The sequence below is a fragment of the Anabrus simplex genome, chromosome 11 (genome assembly GCF_040414725.1).
Source record: "Anabrus simplex isolate iqAnaSimp1 chromosome 11, ASM4041472v1, whole genome shotgun sequence".
Classification (NCBI taxonomy): domain Eukaryota; kingdom Metazoa; phylum Arthropoda; class Insecta; order Orthoptera; family Tettigoniidae; genus Anabrus; species Anabrus simplex.
The window spans coordinates 134,806,562-134,829,040 of record NC_090275.1 but is presented as its reverse complement, the minus strand read 5'-3'; the positions used below and the strand labels follow the sequence as shown (position 1 = coordinate 134,829,040).

Genomic DNA, 22,479 nt, shown 5'->3' with positions numbered 1-22,479 from the left:
ACATCGTACAGAAACAAAACAGAGTCACCGTAATTCAAAATGGCTACGCCAGTACCGAGTAGCTCAAAAGAAAAGTTTTCATCTTAACAATATTCCAATATTACCAAACACCCTCGAATAGGTTTGAAAAATTTAGTAATCAAAAAATTATTATTATTATTATTAGGGAAATAAGAAAAATGAATTAGGTTACACCGATACTACATACATATTTACCAGTGAGGAGCTCCTCCAAATATAAAATCTTGTTTCATGCGCATGAAACCTTAAGTGACAGAACCAAAAGTTAAAATAAATATCATAGCTACCATCGAACCTTGAAACCCCAAACCTAGATTGAATTTTACAAGCTCATAACAAGACCAGTAGGAAAAGTCCTTCACTTTAAATATTTAAAACAAATGTCCGAAACATCAAATATTCCATTTCTCAGATTTCATAGCCATAAATTTTCTCCATATCTTCAAACGTCATTAGTAGTAGTTTCTTCGGCGATATCAACCCAATTCAGAAGTACATATGAATCTACTTACGAGGTCGGCTAGTTAGAAGAGAATAATTTTTCAAATGACAAACCAAACAACGAGCCTAAGGCTCAGATGGAAGTCCTTTAACCCGGATCAAAATTCACCAACATCTTCTTTCTTGAATAAATAACTTGTTGTTAAACCACAACCAAGAGCTTAGCTTCAGAGCGTCTCTTTAATTCAGTCCCAAGAATTAAAAACAAAAATGCTCAGACATCATTGTCGAGGACGGAGCCTCGCCAGGTAAACTTCACGTTTCGCAGACAGATCGCAGCACACACTAGCCACCTCGTGTTTCTATAACCAAGTCCACCCCAAGATGGCTCCCCATGCGCAAATCCAAGAAGGGACCATGGTATCTCGAACTCTTAATTCGTGGACACGCACACCATAATATTAAACTATATAAATTGAATCCAATATATGTAGTTCTAAGGTAATGGAGTAATACAACTCCATTACAGCCTCCCCCTCGAAAAGATCTACAAGGGGTGGGGCATGACGAGCAGGTCCGATGAAAATTACACTTATATATATGAAAATTTGGTTTCCTCCAACAACCAACACTCACATGTCACGAAGCGAGTAGAGGCACATGAACACACATGCCAAACCAAGTGCTACAGCTCGCCCACAGTTCTTTAAGATTCCATTAAGTTCTTTTTTTTTTTTTATATTACAATCTTCCTTGAAATGTTCACTTAATTCCGAAGCGATTGACCTAATACGAGTAGTACATGAGTGCACAAGTTCGTTGTAACACAATTAAACCTCAGGAACACACTACGCTGAGAAGACTGGTCTTACAATAATTTTAAGAGTAGCATAAAAAATTCTCTGGAACTTGTTTTGGGGTTTTCTCTTACGTAGGAAAAAGGCATGACTTTCTGAATGGTAAGGTATTACCACATTAAGTAATAAGATAAAATACAAGGAGAAGAAAAGAAAAGAAAAAATAAGATAACTAGGAAACACAAACATCTTCAAGGCATAAGTCAGTGCACCAAATTCTACATAATCCTTAAGTGACGTTTCCACACTAATCTCCTTATCATCAGTTTCCTTTACCATAGAGGCACGTACTCCAGATCAAGGAATATTACATAAATAACTAGACCACACAATCAATAATCATGCCAACAGCAAGAATTAGGAGGAAATAACATTACAATACAGTTAAATTTAACACACATATACATCCCCGTGAAATCAAGGGCCAGCAAACAAGTAGAATTACATAGTCCCCCACAAAAATTTCTTTTAAAATCATATCTAGTTCAGAAATCAACAATTACTCAACACTAACTCAGGATCAACTTCCATACCCCAGTACACATAATCTCATTCCAAAGAGAAGCTGAATGACTAGAACAAGAATCAATAGAAGGACACGGAACAAACATGCTTAGTATAGAAAAATAAACTAGAGTAGAAGATATCAATGTTCAGAGCCATGGTAAAAGGTTAATTACAGTTGGAGACATATGTATAATTCAGATGTAGGGTACGCGTAAGGTGGGTCATCAACAACCGAACTAGCAGCGATTACCAGACAATTAACATACAATATGAACACCTACACCGGGACAGAAAATGACCAGGAGAAACACGGGAGACAACACAATTCTGAAATCACATATTCCTTCTACAAGCCCCCATATGCAGGTAGAGGATCGATGACTGCAATACGGTCAGAATGAGCAGAATAATCCCATACTTATTCTTCTTCATGACAGAACGATAATTTACTATACCAACGACATCATTCAGATGTAACTCCCATTATAAAAGGCCTTAGATAGGCAGGTTACTTAAAATGAACGTTTAAATCCACAAGCATAAGCAAGATGACCACAGGTGAACAAGACATGGCAGAGAATATAAGAAGTTGAAACACAAGTCAGGTGACAGACCCGAAATAAACACCTACTTAAGAATTTTTCCCAAAATGAGTTGTAGATACATAAAATGAGTTTTCACCAAATCCACCTTTGACACCCAGAGAAAAATAAAAAGGCAATGTACAACCTCCTCAAGGTGTCCATACTACAACAACCCACATAATAAGTAACTCAAATAACAACAAAACATCACCACTCAAATGACCACCAGTGCCGATGTGTCAGCCACGAAGGTAAAGGACATACAAATCCTCGACAGCATCTCACAAATCACAGAGTGCCCACCCAATATCATCACAACAACCGCAATAACCATCATGACTTCAGAGGAACACAGTCACCTCTCAACGAAACCATAATGCCTCCCAAATATAATTCCCAAAATCAAACCCATAATACCAAACTTCATCAATACACAAGGATCAGAAACCATACCCTAAGTGTTGTAACCAAGGTTGAAGTTTACAAAACACAACTTTTATTGCTTCACTTTATGATATTTACACAAATAACTGAAATTTATTTTGAAGCAAAAAGGAATATTGAATCTTGAGAAAAGTCTGTCTTTATACAATATGTACAGGTTTACAGTCTTTATATACACTTCTATCTTGAAAAGATAGTCTTTGTGAATTGACACGTTGATAGTCGAAAACTATCTGGCACACTAACATAAATGTCTTTGAGAGTCTTTGTTTGTTGAAGTGCCTGAATTCCTAAAAAGCAAGTTCAATTGATTGAAGAAATTCCACCTAGCGAAACTAAGGGAGCTTGCGTAAATTAGGGAATGAAAATGGCTTGTAAAAGAATTACGGAACATAGGCAGCGGAAATAGGTAAGGGAACGGTGACCAGAGGTGAAACCTCGTACTGCCAGAAATTCAGTCCACCTGGTCGAAGCACATTTTCAAGAGGAGTAGCCTCCGTGCTCGACGTAGGGTGTATTCTGGAGCTGGACACCGGGCAAGTGGGCAATTGAGCAGGCAGGGAGCTCCTATTTATAGTACACTCGATGGTCAGGCACGCGCACTGAGGGCTGCGCGTCGAAGCTAGCAGAATGATACACAGGCGCGCGTGCAGCTGGCTGGCGAAGCGAGAAGGTAGCGCCGGACATACAACACCCTCCCCTCCTAAATACGCCGGTACGGCGTGAAACGGCGGCGGCGCTGGCGGCGACTGCGATGCTGGGGCGGAGCTGCTGATGTGTCTGTTGTATTGTCCGGAGCTGGAACTGGGCGGAGTGGCGCTGTCTCGTCCTGAAAGGAACCCATTGTTATTAAATGATCTAAAGCTCGTTCAGCAATAGATTTATCTGGTTTAGCAATAGTATCAATAGCTGGACAGGGGCGGTAGCGCAGACGTATCTGATCTTGATGGCGGCAGATACGTTTCTCCGCAGTCTGTATCTCGTATAGACGATGACCCAAAGATCTGCAGATGACTCCAGGTATCCAGAGTGGGTTGGATTTGAATGTCCTGGTGTAGACCTTGTCGTTGAGGGAGAACTTCGTTGGTGAGGTCTTATGCTGGGCCGGGAGAGGCTGTAACAGAGAAAGTAAAGTTCTGTGAGGACGTCCATGGAGCTTCTGTGCAGGAGTGATATTATCAGCGCCGGGTAGGGTTCTGTAGTTGTTTAAGAGTTGGAGCAAGGCTTGGTCTTTAGTTAAGCCTGAAGAGACAGCTTTCTTCATACTTCTTTTAAATGTTTGTACGAAGCGTTCAGCTTCACCATTAGATTGAGGGTGAAAAGGTGGTGCTAGGATATGACGAATGCCATTATGTGTACAAAAGTTCTGAAAAGCAGTAGCTGTAAATTGAGGTCCGTTGTCTGAAATGAGTACTTGCGGTAAACCTTCTGTAGTAAAGATTTTCTGGAGAGCACGAATGGTAGCTTCGGTTGTAGTAGTCGAATGCATATCCACGACATATGGAAAGTTTGACAGTGAATCGATGACTATTAACCACATGGAATTGAGGAAAGGACCTGCGAAATCGATGTGAACTCGTTCCCATGGAGTAGTAGCAGGAGGCCATGAAGCAAGATCAGAAGACGGGGCGTTCTGATTCGTTTGACATTGTTCACAATGACGTATTAGCTTTTCGATGGCGGCATCAATACCGGGCCAGTAGCAGTGTTGACGGGCGAGTTGCTTTGTTCTGGAGATACCCCAATGGCTTTGGTGTAATAATCCGAGAACTTGTTTCTGTAGGCTAAGTGGGATAACCACTCGGAAGATGGTGCCTGCTTCTAGTAATACAACTCCGGCACGAGTCGTGAGACGATGCTGCATACGATGATAAGGTGCCAGGTGGGCAGGAAGTGTGCTCTGAAGAGGCCAACCGTTGCGGATGTAAGTACGTACAGTAGCAAGTGTACTGTCCTTATCCGTAGCTTTAGCTATGCAGGTAGCATCAATAGGAAAACTGGATACAGTATCTTCAAGTTCTATGTCCAACTGAAGACATTCAGATTCTTGAGAATCGAAGGCAGTATCAGGACCAACGGGTAAGCGGGAGAGGGCATCAGCATTACAATGCTGGGATGTGGCTCGATATACAATCTGATAGGAATAATCAGAAAGGAACATGGACCATCTTTGAAGCTTTCTGAGGGAATTCTCTGGGATCTTATTACCAGGATGGAATAAGTGTACGAGAGGCTTATGATCGGTAATGATCAGGAAATGGTTGCCATAGAGATATTCATTGAAACGGCGAATACCAAAGATGATGGCTAAAGCTTCTTTCTCTATCTGTGAGTATCGACGTTGATGGTCATTAAGGGTTTTCGAAGCGAAGGCGATGGGGCGTTCTTGTCCATGACGATCCTTCTGGGAGAGAACGGCACCGACACCGTAGTCTGAAGCGTCAGTAGCTAGCGTGATGATCTTGTCGGGCTGAAAATGAGTGAGTTGTATAGCTTGAATTAAGGCGTTGTTGATTGTTTTCCATGCCTGTTGGCATTGCGGAGTCCACTGAAACTTAACACCTTTTTTACGTAGAGCGTTTAATGGAGCTGCCACTGTAGCGAAGCGTGGAATGAACTTATTATAATAGTTCGCTTTGCCTATGAAGGACTGAAGCTGCTTGAGGTTCTGAGGTGCTGGCATGTTTACTATCGCTGAGACATTCTGTGTACTAGGACGAATTCCATTCTTATCAAGTATATGTCCTAGGTAGTGAACTTGAGGCTGAAAGAAGGTACATTTAGCGAGATTCGCTCGTAAGCCATTGTCTTTCAATTTCTGGAGAAGGAGGCGTAGATTGGTTAGATGTTCCTGATGATCTTTTCCAGTAACAATAATATCATCCAGGTAGTTAGCACAACCGGGAATGGAGGCGGTGAGTTGAGCCAAATAGCGCTGAAAAATAGCCGCTGAGGATGAAACACCGAATGGGAGCCGCTGGAGCTGGAGCAGTCCGAGAGGAGTGTTGAGTGTGAGAAATTTCTTAGATTCTTCGTCTAAAAGTAGCTGGAGATATGCTTCTTTAAGATCAACTCGAGAGAAGAATTGTCCACCAGAGAGACGACGGAATAAGTCTTCTGGACGTGGAATAGGAAAGATATCTGTGTCGAGTTGTGCGTTGACTGTAGATCGAAAATCGCCACAAAGTCGAACATTACCATCAGGTTTCTTGATTACCACGAGTGGAGTAGCCCATGGACTAGAAGTAACTGGTACAACAATTCCAGTTTGTATCCATCTTTCTAATTCTTTCGTGACCTGGTCTTGAAGTGCTAGGGGTACTGGACGTGATTTGAGGAAGCGAGGCTTAGCTCCTGATTTCAGCTGTATGTGAGCTGTATAGTCTTTGGCTGTTCCGAGCTGAGAGTCGAAGACTTCAGGAAACTGCGCTAGGAGAGCGGTAACGTCAGAAGTAGGATGCAATGTAGATACGACGTTAATGTTGTCATGTATCTGGAAACCAAATAAGTTAAATAGATCCATGCCCATAATGTTTGATGCAGTGTAGTTGTTAACTACGAGAAGAGGAATGGCTTTCTGAATTCCTTTATAACTAGCCTGAAGCTTGATTTGACCTTTGATGTCAATTTTCTTCTTGTTAAATGTCACGAGCTGGATGTCAGCTGGAGAGCATGAAGGTGAACCTAAGTCGTGGTAGGTAGTCAGGTTAATAATAGAGACAGGTGATCCAGTATCTAATTGAAAATCGACAGATCGATCAGAGAATGAGAGAGGAATGATGATTTTGTGAGAATCCTTTGTGGGAAGAATAAGATTGATCTGATCAACTTCCATGTCTTGGCGGGGCTGTATATGCTTCCGGCGTGCTGCAGTAGTCTTTGCAGGGCGGAGCGAACTTTGACAGACAGTCTTAATGTGTCCAAGTTTATTACATCGTTCACAAGTAGCTTTGAAAAAACGACAGTCACGACGTTCATGATGCTTGAAACAACCTCGGCAGGAAGGCAGGAGTTTCGAGGTGCTTTTAGAATTGGGCTTCCGTGTAGCATTACGAGAGGGAACCTGGCGAGAATGCTTGGTGGAGAGCGCCTTATCCGTACGGTTCACTGTAGCAGAGGACTTGCGGGCCTGAGGCGAGACTTGTGCAACTTCGTGTGGAGAAGCTATGGCTGCGGCAGTCTTGGTAGTAAGCTCATAAACCGTAGCAATACGCTGGACGTCTTCTAAAGAAGGGTTACTCTGCTTGACAGCGTCAAAACGTATTTTGTCTTCAGGAGTATGTAAAATTATCATGTCCCGAATGAGAGAATCAGTGTAGGATGAACCACAACCGTCCTTGGAGCAGATGAACTGGCAGGGTTTAGCTAGACCACGCAATTCAGTTATCCATTCAGTATGTGTCTGATGGGGTTGCTTTCTGCTCTGAAAAAATTTATAGCGAGCAGCCACTATGTGAGGAGCTTTGGCATAGTGTTCCGTGAGACGGGCCAAGAGCTGCGTGAAGGGTACCTCAGATAAGTGTTCTTCCGGACTTAATTTACGTAGTAATTCACACGTAGCATTGCCAACCGAACTAAGAAATAGTGCGCGGCGGCGTTGATCATCTGTGACAGAATGGCAGATGAAATGCTGTTGTAAACGGGCTAAATAAACTGACCATTCTTCCTTAGCCGGATCAAAAGCAGAGAACGGAGGAATAGCTGATGGCTGTGTAGAGACAGAAATAGCTTGAATAGCCTGAAGTAATGCTGCCTGTTGTTGTTGTTGCATAAACTGTTGTTGTTGCTGCTGTAAGGCTTGGAAGACCGTAGCGAGTTGTTCCGCAGTAGCCATTGCGAGATGCGTGCAAGAAAGAGTAAGGTAAGCTGTGTGTCAGAACTGGTTGGAGTGTCGTTGTTGTTTAGCACGTCGCCGTAGAGTTGACAACTGGGCCTGTTGAATTGTAGTATCGTGTTTACCTCGTTGCTATAGAGTTGGCGATTGGGGCTGATGACGTGTAGTTTGTTGCTTTTGTACCTCGTCGCTATAGAGTTGTGTTGTAACCAAGGTTGAAGTTTACAAAACACAACTTTTATTGCTTCACTTTATGATATTTACACAAATAACTGAAATTTATTTTGAAGCAAAAAGGAATATTGAATCTTGAGAAAAGTCTGTCTTTATACAATATGTACAGGTTTACAGTCTTTATATACACTTCTATCTTGAAAAGATAGTCTTTGTGAATTGACACGTTGATAGTCGAAAACTATCTGGCACACTAACATAAATGTCTTTGAGAGTCTTTGTTTGTTGAAGTGCCTGAATTCCTAAAAAGCAAGTTCAATTGATTGAAGAAATTCCACCTAGCGAAACTAAGGGAGCTTGCGTAAATTAGGGAATGAAAATGGCTTGTAAAAGAATTACGGAACATAGGCAGCGGAAATAGGTAAGGGAACGGTGACCAGAGGTGAAACCTCGTACTGCCAGAAATTCAGTCCACCTGGTCGAAGCACATTTTCAAGAGGAGTAGCCTCCGTGCTCGACGTAGGGTGTATTCTGGAGCTGGACACCGGGCAAGTGGGCAATTGAGCAGGCAGGGAGCTCCTATTTATAGTACACTCGATGGTCAGGCACGCGCACTGAGGGCTGCGCGTCGAAGCTAGCAGAATGATACACAGGCGCGCGTGCAGCTGGCTGGCGAAGCGAGAAGGTAGCGCCGGACATACAACACTAAGGTCAAAAGGAGGTACACTCCTTAGGTCATGAATCCTTTAACTATCTCAACATCACTCCACACTAACGGACGGAAGAAGTAAAACTCTAAGTACATTACATGAACCTACAACTCAAATTAAACAACATTTTCAATAAAACAATTCGTAATTTCCCCCAAAACACCTTAGAAAATGATGATAACGGCGATGAATAGGTAGGGTACCAGAGCACCTTACAACGTGAAGTCCACCCGGATATACAATACTTCAACAGGAAGAAATCACTCAACACAACTATCCTTACACTTCCCCTTTTGAAGATGGCAAGAACACCTAACAGTAGACTATACCACCCATAACCCCAACCAGGTTTCCACGAGCAGAAAACAACCTTTAAACACTAGAACATCATTTACAGGCCAGAACATAAAATAATTTTTCAACTAACACAGATTCAACTCTCCACCACAACTACATCACCTAGTTGAATAAGAATAAGGACAAGAAATCAATCCACAATTAATAATTATGTTTCATGTAACCTAGAACAAGATATCAAACAAGTAAAATCCAAGATAGAAATGGTAAACAATTCATAGCGAGGCAAAATAGGCACGATCAGTTGGAGACCTCTAGTACTAATAGATGAAGAGAGCTCAAAAGTTTGTCATCACAACAGATCAACAATTAACGCCAAGCTATCAAAACATCAGATCAAACAGGATAGCAATAGGGATAGCAGAAACTCAGGAGGGAACACAGTCTGGAATCAGGTAACTAGCCTACTTCACAGAAACACTGATACAATTCATCCCACCATGGAACATCCAACCAATTTAAAAAAAAGGCAAATCAAATCCTCCGATTAGAAGAACCAACAGGGAAATAACGAGCAAGGACCCAAACTACATATACCACAGTTGTCCTTTGCAGAACCTCGGCGTTACCCGGTCTATAAATAGGTGATGTCAAGATCACACTGTCGCTCCCCAGCAAAACAGGTACCTCCCCCAATATTCCCCAGGGGACGAGGTAAATAAAATATAAGTAGCGGAATAGAAGTCAAGTCGATGGAAATGCCCAAGAGTCCTTGAAGAAGACAGTTACACCGCAAATGGCCCCCATAAACCATCATTAGTAGGATTCCAGTACCGGCTAGAGGATTTGTTATTTAGTCCCATACCTAAGTATCAAATCCAATAACACGGCAAGATGACAACAACCATGTCAAGAGACATTATAAGAACCACTGAGAGAAAATGCCTTTGAGTGGCAGGTAAACATAACATGGGCTTTACAGAAAAAGGTTTAACACTAGAGGACGTCGGATCAACAGGCAATGCATGAAGAGAGGAAGGAAGGAACCAGATCACATGACTTAGGTACCTAATTACCACGTGGGTGCACAATAACAATGCCAGTGACAGTCAGGCATGAGAAACATCAAACACCAAATAAGGTTCACCCCAGGATGAAATCAAAACAGAAATTAAATAAATGCCGGCTAAATTAATCAATACACAACAAAACAAATTATGATTAGAGAAACTTGAAGTGGCCCAGACACCTTATGAATACCTCACAACCAATCGACACCTTGCAATAAGTAAGTGGGCTTCGACACATCAGAAATAGCAGAACACATGCAAGCAATAATTAAGACAGGGAAAACCAGTAAAAACACTAAGGCTTAGGTACGAGACCAACAAGTCATCCCAATCAAATACTGATCCACATGGCTCAACCAAGATGGTAACTGCCCAATAAACAGTTGACACAAGGAATAAAACAAAACATTAACCAGGTCAGTAACGATAGAGTCATACAAGGTAAATGGTATTCATATCCAATTCCACACGAGGGCGAAAACATATCACTAATTAATTGTGACATAACCCAGACCTGATGACACAAGAGTGGATGCGTATAACGGCACACATCAAGCTCACTACACATTAGAAGTAGGTAAATAAACCAAATTTAAGAAATAACACAATAAATCAGATAAGATTAATTAATTTCAAAATAAGAACACACCAAAGCATACAGCCACATCACTGATTAAATAAATTTTCAAGAAATCATGATGTGCACACCCGATCATCCAATATCAACAATCAAGGTACAGTTACCCACATGAAAATAACAGTGGTTAGTAAAATGTAATAAGGCCAAATAAATATATACTATCATCAATGTCAAGGTAACAGACCTCAGCTAATAATAATGAAAGAGCCCAACACATCACAGCACACCATTCCACACCTAACGTTTTACACAAGTAAACAGAGATAGAAGGCCATGCTCAGAGGTTAGGTTGAATTTTTCCTCAGTAGATCCCTAGATGCATAAGCATACCCCTTATTGGATGAAGAAGAGATGACACGAAGAGTAGTAAAATTATTAGCCCTACAGAAAAAACCTTTACATCCTTAAAGAGATCTTTAATAGAGTTTGGGGCCGAACATGACCTAACCAACAAATTCTCTAGCACAGGACTTAGCCCACAGCAATGAGATGAGCACGGATTAGTTACGTTTTGGGGAGAAATATTCTCATTAGCTTGACCAAAGCAATTACTTTCATAATTCTCAATTTCATCATTCAACGACAATTGACCAACCTTTTTGATACTAATCATTAAATCAAGTTCCACAGAAATGTTGATGACAGAAGTCAACAAGGAAGTACACTGGGAAATCAACTCTCCTTCAGGCCCAAGGGAAATTAAATCCTGAACCCTGTTGATAAGGTGATTAGTTCGAGCCTTTAGCCTTCTCAACTGATAGTCAGATGGATTGCATTCTTTAAGCTGATTTAAAAAGACTAACAATTCACTAACTGAAACTGAAAGGTAATTCACTGACTCACCCACTTGGATGTTCATGTCACCTCGTTTTACAGCAGAATCCAGGGAAGCCAGAAGCAAGGCAACGTCACCCTCCATGGAACCGGTTGATACCAAGCCGCGGACTTGCAGTTCGTACTGCAGCTCCCCTTTTCGTAACATTCGCGGCAACAACACAGCACGTGCAGGCATAATGATATGAAACAGAAAACACAGAAGTTACCACCCAACGTAAGTCTGCCTTTCCCTTCACAACCTTGAATTTTTGTCTCAATCTCCTTATTATTCCAGCCAATAGACCATTGTGACTTGGCTAAATTAGCCAATAATTCACAAGAAATATGAAAAGAAAAGGTGATACACCAGGTATCAATTAGTAGTTCAATAAATTACACGTGCTCAGAAACTAAGCACAAATAACGAGGATAACAGAACGTAGTTGCTATGGCAACCACGCAATCTGCTACCAAATACACTCTCACGACATAAAATACTAAGGTAGAGCGTATAGCACGACCAGGGATTGAACCAAGAAAACAAGAATAACATGAACCAGATAACTTACCGTGCAATCCCAATAGTAAGGTCGTCGCAATGTGTAGAAGCAACCGGGGCCAAGAGGCCAGGCGAATCAATAAAAAAATAAAAATAGCTAAAGGCTGGAATAATAACCACTGAATAAAGTTTGAAGAAAAGAAAACTTTAATTAATATTAACCTCTAAAGAAAAATAACCGACCTCTCAAACTACAATTGTTTTAAAATTTAAAAGTTGCAACTGGATCAATTAAAAGGCAAAATTAACTGAAAATTAAACCATCAAGGTCGATGCATTAATTTAAAGAATCAAATCACAATTAAAATCTATAAATTCACAGTTACAGTCTTGAAGGTGAAAACTTCTCGAATGACCATCTCGGTCATACTCTACCAACCCATATTACTTCCGTAATCTTCCAGAAATAACCCAAATGAAGGTACATGATCCACAAGAAGGATAACTAAGAGAACTTTACATCAGAGACGAAGCTTAAATCACTTGAATATCACAAAACAGCAACCGGATCACTACAAGGTGATCAAATCAAGACCATTACATCACACGTTTCTAGCCGTCAATCATCAACACAGATCCTCGCCTGTCACAGGCAACAGGACAACGCCCACCCACGTGTGCATTCTATTACATCGTACAGAAACAAAACAGAGTCACCGTAATTCAAAATGGCTACGCCAGTACCGAGTAGCTCAAAAGAAAAGTTTTCATCTTAACAATATTCCAATATTACCAAACACCCTCGAATAGGTTTGAAAAATTTAGTAATCAAAAAATTATTATTATTATTATTAGGGAAATAAGAAAAATGAATTAGGTTACACCGATACTACATACATATTTACCAGTGAGGAGCTCCTCCAAATATAAAATCTTGTTTCATGCGCATGAAACCTTAAGTGACAGAACCAAAAGTTAAAATAAATATCATAGCTACCATCGAACCTTGAAACCCCAAACCTAGATTGAATTTTACAAGCTCATAACAAGACCAGTAGGAAAAGTCCTTCACTTTAAATATTTAAAACAAATGTCCGAAACATCAAATATTCCATTTCTCAGATTTCATAGCCATAAATTTTCTCCATATCTTCAAACGTCATTAGTAGTAGTTTCTTCGGCGATATCAACCCAATTCAGAAGTACATATGAATCTACTTACGAGGTCGGCTAGTTAGAAGAGAATAATTTTTCAAATGACAAACCAAACAACGAGCCTAAGGCTCAGATGGAAGTCCTTTAACCCGGATCAAAATTCACCAACATCTTCTTTCTTGAATAAATAACTTGTTGTTAAACCACAACCAAGAGCTTAGCTTCAGAGCGTCTCTTTAATTCAGTCCCAAGAATTAAAAACAAAAATGCTCAGACATCATTGTCGAGGACGGAGCCTCGCCAGGTAAACTTCACGTTTCGCAGACAGATCGCAGCACACACTAGCCACCTCGTGTTTCTATAACCAAGTCCACCCCAAGATGGCTCCCCATGCGCAAATCCAAGAAGGGACCATGGTATCTCGAACTCTTAATTCGTGGACACGCACACCATAATATTAAACTATATAAATTGAATCCAATATATGTAGTTCTAAGGTAATGGAGTAATACAACTCCATTACAAAGCATCCAAGGTTGGTCGGGACCGAAGGGGGTAAATTGAATAAGGTGGATTCCCTCCTTTGTTTCAAGCCAGATGGAAGCTGCATGTTGTCACTTATGAATGTAACAAAAAAAGCCGATTATCCAGGAGAGCAAAACAAACAGTCTTATGGTCAAAAATGAAAAATCATACCAATTACAAATTACATTTGATAATGATGCTGATTTACACACAGCTAGTGAGTTTTAAGCATGTACCACCCGAAATCAAGATTACAGTAAAATGAAAATGTTAAGGGTCCACCTTTTCAATACAATGAATATTTATTGATGTGAGTATATATCACATGTCGTTTAAAGATGATTGGTACTAGTTTTGACGCTCATTGCGCATCATCATCAGCCAATGAATCAGTTGAGCAAAACACAACTTATCAAACAACAATATAAAACACATGATAGCATCTACAAGACAAATGTTAAATTATGACTAGTTAAAATATAAAACATATGGCAGCAAATACAATGACAAATGTTAAATGTTAAATTATAACAAGTTTAAACGTTGAAAGCAAATCAGACAAGGTAACCTAGTTATTATTTATTTATTTATTTATTTATTTATGTATTTATTTATTTATTTATTTATCATATGGTATGTATATATATATATATATATAAACAAGAAAGCAAGTAAATTATATTTTAATGTCCAAAGATGTTCTCCATTCTAGAGCCTCTATATTGGCCTCTAGAAAATCAAACCAATCTCCAAGGTAGGCTCTTCTGCTACACTCCTTTACAATGTGTTTGATGGTTTGAAAAGGAGCACAACAATCACACTCGGGGGATAATATCTTTCCCCATTTATACAGGGATGCAGCACAGAATTGAAAAGGAGCACCACAATCACACTCGGGGGATAATATCTTTCCCCATTTATACAGGGACGCGGCACAGACACCATGACCACATCGAATCCTATTAAGGATGGTCCAAGTTCTTCTTGGGAGATCAGACCTTGAGTTAGGTGGGAAGAAAGACCAGAGATGTTCACCTGTTTTTGAGATCCAATCTTCCTTCCGTTGGGCATAGGGGTTGAAGTTGTCTTCTGTGAGCTTCTGAGCAAACTTAACTGGTGGATGTCTAGATTTCAACCGGTTCCTCGGAAGGTCAGGAATATTGGAGTGGATGGGCAAGTCAGGGTTCTCATTTATCTTGGAGTATTGTCTCAACAGTGCTTGTGCTCTACAGAATGAAGGAGGCCTAATGTTGCTCAAGACAGGGAGCCAGTGGGTAGGAGTTGAACTTATTACACCTGAAATAATCCTCAATGTGTTGTTGAGTTGAGTGTCCACAAGTTTCACATGGCAGCTGTTGATCCACACAGGGCATAATATTCTGCCGCAGAGAAAACTAAACCAAGGGCAGAACATCTCAAGGTAGTTGCAGAAGCCCCCCAGGTTGTACCACACAACTTCTGCAGAATGTTGTTACGACTCCTAATCTTTGCTGCTGTATTCACTAGATGTTGCCTGAAGGAGAGTGTCCGATCTAATGTTATACCTAAGTACTTTGGGTAATTATTGTGTCTGAGGACCTTACCATTAAAAGACACTTTGAGAGTACAGTTTGCCATTTTGTTCTTTAGATGAAAGCAGGACACTTCAATTTTGCTGGTGTTTGGTTGGAGTCTCCATTTCCGAAAATAGTCACTAAGAATGGAAAGGTCATCAGTTAATATGTCCTCCGTTTCTTTCAGGTTACTATGACTTGTAGTTAAAGCTATATCATCAGCATAGCAAAATTTTCTAGATTTCGTTGGTGGCAAATCTGATACATACAGATTGAACACGAGAGGAGCCGAGACTAATCCTTGAGGGAGACCATTGTTCAATCTTCTCAGCTTGCTAGTCCTATTCCCTAGAACAACCTGAAAGAGCCTATTATTCAGCATGTTTCCAATTAATTGTACCATGGTTTTGCATGGTAATACCTGAAGAAGTTTATACAGCAGCGTTTCTCTCCAAACCGTGTCATAAGCAGCAGAAAGATCCAGAAAAACAGCAGAGGTTTTCAACTGTTGCTGAAAACCTGCTTCAATGCATGTTGTGAGTGCAAGGACTTGGTCACAACGGCTATGATTCTGCCTATAACCAGCTTGGTCAATAGGAATATAGGAATATGTTCATTAATTACAATGCTAATTCTGTTGTATAGTAGTCTTTTAAGGAGTTTATAGCAACAACTGAGGAGAGCGATTGGTCTGTAGCTTTGTGGTATATCTTTTGGTTTGCCAAGTTTCAATATGGCAAGGATTTTAGTCTTCTTAACACAATGCTGTCCGGCCCCTGTAATGTATAACTGGCCCCTGCAGCCGGAAGGTTATGGCAGAGAGATGGAGGTTTTACAGGGTATCATAATTTAATAATTTTGGGTTCATTCACAGTTATATCTGTCCACTTTACAGTTTTGGTGAGATTTTATATTTCGGTTCATTCTGGTAATGATATATGTTTGATTCCTCCAACATATACTCCAACAAAACATTACAAATGAACAACTTGACATCATAACCTATATTTTCAGGTTTACTCGGCGAAATATTATCGCCAGGCGTGCCCAAGAAAGACTCCAAAATCAGTATAATATCCTGTTTAGACCACTCACTGCCAGAAATAGGGAGAATATTATCAACGGTACTTACATCTAGACCAACTTTGCTATCTGAAGCAACAGGTCATTGCTCGCATGGTGCATAATTCACGTATAATATCACTAGGAGTCAATCCAATGTTTACCGGCGCTGCCATTTTTGTTTACTAGCATTGATGGATACACGGGAGATATTCAAAGGCAAAAACAAATGCCATTTACGCACTAAAACGGGCAAAACCAGTACTAAAAGATGCGTAGATTTTCTACAATTTAGGTACATCAACGATAATCTCCAAGTAATTCCTCAATAACCGTTAGATGGCATCAGAAGACAGAGCTGCACCTCCTTAGGAAGAATAGCTGTCTGAAGTATGAGGGTAAAGAAGCACGTCAACCACCTTCTCGCATTCCGTCCCATATTTACGATAAATTCAGGATGTATTCCATCAAAACCTGGTGCCTTACCAACTTTGTCCTTTAATGCTGTATCAACCTCATCAATCGTGAAGGCTTCAGAGTACTCGGAAGAGGTTGGAGAGGTAGGTTTAAGCATCCTTAGGTTCTTTTTCACCGTTTTTGTATGTTTTTTATCTTTAGTAACCCTCCAGTTGAGCTTCCTCCAATTTTTCTCAATAGGCTCCAGGCTTCTCTACTGGAATGAGAGAAATCCAAGTTACTGTTTCTGTCCATTTCTGTCTACGATTTTCATCCAGACTCCGTAATAGCTCCTCCCCAGTCGTATGGGCACCTGTTTCAAGAAAATCTTCGTATAGGGCATCACTCTGTTCACTCCATACAGGAACGTATTCTTTCCTGTAGCCTCTTGGGATGTGCTTTTTGGCTACAGATTTCACAAGATCTACAAATCTTTAATAATTATCGCTGGTTGCCGGAATCCATCTGATGCATTTGTCCAGCTCTTCAGAGAATTTCGTCCAGTTTGCCTTTTTAAAGTTCCAGTGTGGGCATGGGAAAGATCTAATTAAGGGAACAGAGATGCCCATCTCAAGGAAGATTGGTCTGTGTTGACTATTTGGGAAGTCCCCCAAAACTTCTCTCATCGTGGGTAGAGGGTTGCCAACAGAGTCACATGTGACGAAACAGAGGTCTGGTTTGGACTCTCGTTTCCAAGCAGCAGATCTAAACGTGCCTTTGTCTTTTGCATCAAATATAAGATGTACATTTTGGTCTTCTGACCATTCTACTAAAGCTATGCCACAATCATCGTTTCTTGCATATTTCCAAGTTTCATGATGGCTGTTGAAGTTGCCAGCATAGATAGTTGGATGACTTGCATCTGGAAGAGCTAGGGTTGGCGAGCAGATGGCTGGAGGTTTGTAGATATTTACGATGGTTACATCTTGCAGTTTTATTGTTGCAGTATGAATATTATTAATTGTACTAGAAGATATGAATTCAATCCTAACGTCAACTTAAATGAAACTTCTGAGAAGCCTAATCCTTTTTGATTTCTTAATTATTTGTTTAAAGATATCAGATTTCCAAACACTAGCACAATCTTTCAAGCCATGCGCAGTTCTCATCCCCATCACTTACCCCCACTACCTCATCCCTCTGCCACACATTCAAATCACCCATATCATTTGGTTAACCCAAGACCTTGACCAGCTTTAGCTCCTCCTTTTCCCCCCCTTCCCCTCCCCTCACTCTCCCTTCCCCTCTGTTTTACGGCCTCTATTATTGCTCTCTTCAGTAGCCCAGCTCTACTCCTTTCCACAACTGTGACAACACGCTGCTCAAGGTGAGTTTGCCTCTTTTCCCTTGCATTTCTTTTGTCCATGTACATTTATATTATGCCTAATTTGGCTTTCAATCTTTTCATCAAGTCTCCACGTTTCCATACTGAACTGGGAATCATAACATTGATTCAAATTATGATCTTCACATGACCACATTGTTCGCTTCCGAACCACCTGAATTAAGCCTTTTAATTACCACAACTTAACAGAACAAGGTTTATTCTTCCCGCTGATAACACAGGTTACCTTATGATCTATACACCTCAAGCTGGGCTATTCTCTTCTGTATCAAGACTCAAAATCTGGGATACCTTCTCAAATTTTATACTTTACAGTCAAATGCACCTGATCGATTTAACTTGTTATAATCTAACAGTGACACTATAGGTGCTGTCATGTGTTTTAGATGGTCATACTCACCATACTCTCATCAGTTTAATGTTACATTTAAAATTTGTATTAGTAGGTGCAGTCAAGTGCTTTATAAGATACACCTTATGTTCTATACACCTCAAGCTGGACTATTTTCTCGTGTATCATACCTTAACAACTAGGTTACCTTCTCTGATTTGCTTTCAACGTTTCAACTTTTTACAATTTAACTTTTAACATTTGTCATTATATTTGCTGTCATGTGTTTTATATTTTACCTAGTTAAAATTTAATATTTTTGTGTTTTATATTGTTGTTTGATAAGTTGTGTTTTGCTCAATTGATTCATTGGCTGATGTTGACACGCAATGAGCGTCGAAACTAGTACCAAACTTCTTTAAACGACATGTGATATATACTCACATCAATAAATATTCATTGTATTGAAGAGATAGACCCTTAACATTTTCATGTTACTGTAATCCCAGTTCAATAGGAACAGAATGAAGTTTCTAACTTTCAGAGAAATCAAGATGACGTAATGATAACTCAAAAATCATAGCAGCAGTACTATGATCCACAAGACAGGAAAGGTAAAATTAGGGGTGTAAATCTAATAAGAGGTGAGACAATGCTACAAAGAGGACAAGACTGAAGTCTAAGACACAATGTTAGATTTTTATTGGGTGGATCAAAACCTAACGTTGTTTCTTAGTTTTAAATGTTTCAATACGGATCTACACGATGAAGTTTGTAAATTGTACCAAGACTGAAGTCGTTTGGTCATGTAAAAATGAATGAGCGCCTACAGGACAGTAAAGAGGGAATATGAAGAAGAAAGAAAAGTACGGAAGACGTAGAAAATAATGGACCGGTTTACTGAAAAGGGATGTAGAAGAAACAGAGGATTGACCACAACAACAATGGGCATGAAAAGTAGGGCTATATATCGTTCATTTGTAAGATCGGTGAAGTACACACTGTACCAAAACGTACATATGCGGGTTTGGCGGACGTGGTACGGCGTTCAATAACGTATATATACGGGTTTGGCAGTGCGGATCAGTCACTACTGATCTGCATTTAGGGCAGTCGCCCAGGTGGAAGATTCCCTATCTGTCGTTTTCCTAGCCTTTTCTTAAATGATTGCAAAGAAATTGGAAATTTATTGAACATCTCCCTATGGACATAAAGAAAGAAAAAAACCTTAATATTATTCTTTTAAGATTCGCACATGGTCTCCACATAATGATGCCACAATGAAATAATGAAACTATATCTCAGAACCAAGTTTTCCATTTTTAAGTGATGATGACAATCTCCAAATCTTGAAATAGATTTGCTCATAAGTCCCAGTACTTGTCAGCTTCCAATAAGCTTGATTCTCTGCTCCACATGGACGGTGCCCAGATCTTCGGTCTTGGTGTATGAAGTGTCAGATAAGGGAGCAAGTGAATGTCATTCTTAAGTCATGATGACAATCTCCAAATCTTCAAATAGATTTGCTCATAAGTCCCAGTTCTTTTCAGCTTGTTTCTCAGCTTCACATGGACGGTGCCCAGATCTTCGGTCTTGCTGTACGAAGTGTGAGATAAGGGACAAGTGAATGTCATTCTTAAGTGATGATGACAATCTCCAAATCTTGAAATAGATTTATTCATAAGTCCCAGTTCTTTTCAGCTTCCAATAAGCTTGATTCTCTGCTTCACATGGATGGTGCCCAGATCTTCGGTCTTGCTGTACGAAGTGTCAGATAAGGGAACAAATGAATGTCATTCTTAAGTGATGATGACAATCTCCACATCTTGAAATAGATTTGCTCATAAGTCCCAGTTCTTTTCAGCTTCCAATAAGCTTGATTCTCTGCTCCACATGGACGGTGCCCAGATCTTCGGTCTTGGTGTATGAAGTGTCAGATAAGGGAGCAAGTGAATGTGATTCTTAAGTCATGATGACAATCTCCAAATCTTGAAATAGATTTGCTCATAAGTCCCAGTTCTTTTCAGCTTCCAATAAGCTTGATTCTCTGCTCCACATGGACGGTGCCCAGATCTTCGGTCTTGGTGTATGAAGTGTCGGATAAGGGAGCAAGTGAATGTCATTCTTAAGTCATGATGACAATCTCCAAATCTTCAAATAGATTTGCTCATAAGTCCCAGTTCTTTTCAGCTTGTTTCTCAGCTTCACATGGACGGTGTCCAGATCTTCGGTCTTGCTGTACGAAGTGTGAGATAAGGGAACAAGTGAATGTCATTCTTAAGTGATGATGACAATCTCCAAATCTTGAAATAGATTTATTCATAAGTCCCAGTTCTTTTCAGCTTCCAATAAGCTTGATTCTCTGCTTCACATGGATGGTGCCCAGATCTTCGGTCTTGGTGTACGAAGTGTCAGATAAGGGAACAAATGAATGTCATTCTTAAGTGATGATGACAATCTCCACATCTTGAAATAGATTTGCTCATAAGTCCCAGTTCTTTTCAGCTTCCAATAAGCTTGATTCTCTGCTCCACATGGACGGTGCCCAGATCTTCGGTCTTGGTGTAGGAAGTGTCAGATAAGGGAGCAAGTGAATGTCATTCTTAAGTCATGATGACAATCTCCAAATCTTCAAATAGATTTGCTCATAAGTCCCAGTTCTTTTCAGCTTCCAATAAGCTTGATTCTCTGCTCCACATGGACGGTGCCCGGATCTTCGGTCTTGGTGTACGAAGTGTCAGATAAGGGAGCAAGTGAATGTCATTCTTAAGTCATTATGACAATCTCCAAATCTTCAAATAGATTTGCTCATAAGTCCCAGTTCTTTTCAGCTTCCAATAAGCTTGATTCTCTGCTCCACATGGATGGTGCCCAGATCTTCGGTCTTGGTGTATGAAGTGTCAGATAAGGGAGCAAGTGAATGTCATTCTTAAGTCATGATGACAATCTCCAAATCTTCAAATAGATTTGCTCATAAGTCCCAGTTCTTTTCAGCTTGTTTCTCAGCTTCACATGGACGGTGCCCAGATCTTCGGTCTTGGTGTATGAAGTGTCGGATAAGGGAGCAAGTGAATGTCATTCTTAAGTGATGATGACAATCTCCACATCTTGAAATAGATTTGCTCATAAGTCCCAGTTCTTTTCAGCTTGTTTCTCAGCTTCACATGGACGGTGCTCAGATCTTCGGTCTTGCTGTATGAAGTGTGAGATAAGGGAGCACGTGAATGTGATAATATTTGTTTATAAAGATCTGTTTTAATTTGGAGAGAAAAAATATGTTGTCTCAATCATCTGCAGCAAAGTTGAAGTGAGAAATTTGAGGACAGTTTGCTCTTGTCTTCTGGAGACTGTTTTGAATATTGCCGCACTTTTTACGTAATTGGTCAACATGTAATATCTGTGTTCATATTTGTCAGACAAATACTGAAAAGGAGAAGGCAGTGCCTTCGGTAAAATGTATTGTTGGTCAGATCAGATTCTGTGAACAGATTAAGCGGCCTCTTACTGTGAGTGTTTAACAGAAGTGACCCTGCAGAAAAATAAAACACTGCCTAAATGAAGTTGAACAGAATATATTTTTTTGCAAAATTTCATCTTTGTTCTATCTATGTTAATATTTAGAATGATGTTGTTTGATTATCCATACACTGGTTTGATGCGTTTCTCTATGCTACTCTATCTTGTGCCAACCTTTTCATTTCTGCACTGTTACTACTAAATCTTCATCTGTTTGTCATATTCCTGCCTTGGTCAATCTTCTTCTCCCTACGCTTTGCTCAAGAACTGACTGAATGAGTCCAGGATATCTTACAATGTGTCCTTTCTTCTGGTCAAATTTAGTACAGTTTTTGTCTCACCAATTCAGTTCAGTATCTCTTCAGCATTCTTCTGTAACACCACATTTCAGAAGCTTCTGTTCCCTTCCTTTCTGTACCGTGCTACGCTCCAGACAATTCTTATATCATTGTTGAGAATGAGCAGAACTGCACTCTCATTTTTCAGCTAGCACGTTAACAAATAACAAAATCGTTAAAACACATCTTAACATCAAAATTTGAAGAGACTGAACGAGTGGCACGTACCTGTCAACTTGCACTCGGGGAACCCCACTGTTGGCAACCCTGAAATGGGTTTTCCACAATTTCCCATTTTCACACC

General features: G+C 40.1%; 1 protein-coding gene across 3 annotated transcripts in view; it reads left to right on the top strand.

Moving 5' to 3' along the window:
- Window positions 1-22,479, top strand: part of DCTN1-p150 (dynactin subunit 1) — a 684,595-nt gene that overhangs the window by 310,009 nt on the left and 352,107 nt on the right. The gene's annotated exons all lie outside the window — the stretch shown is intronic.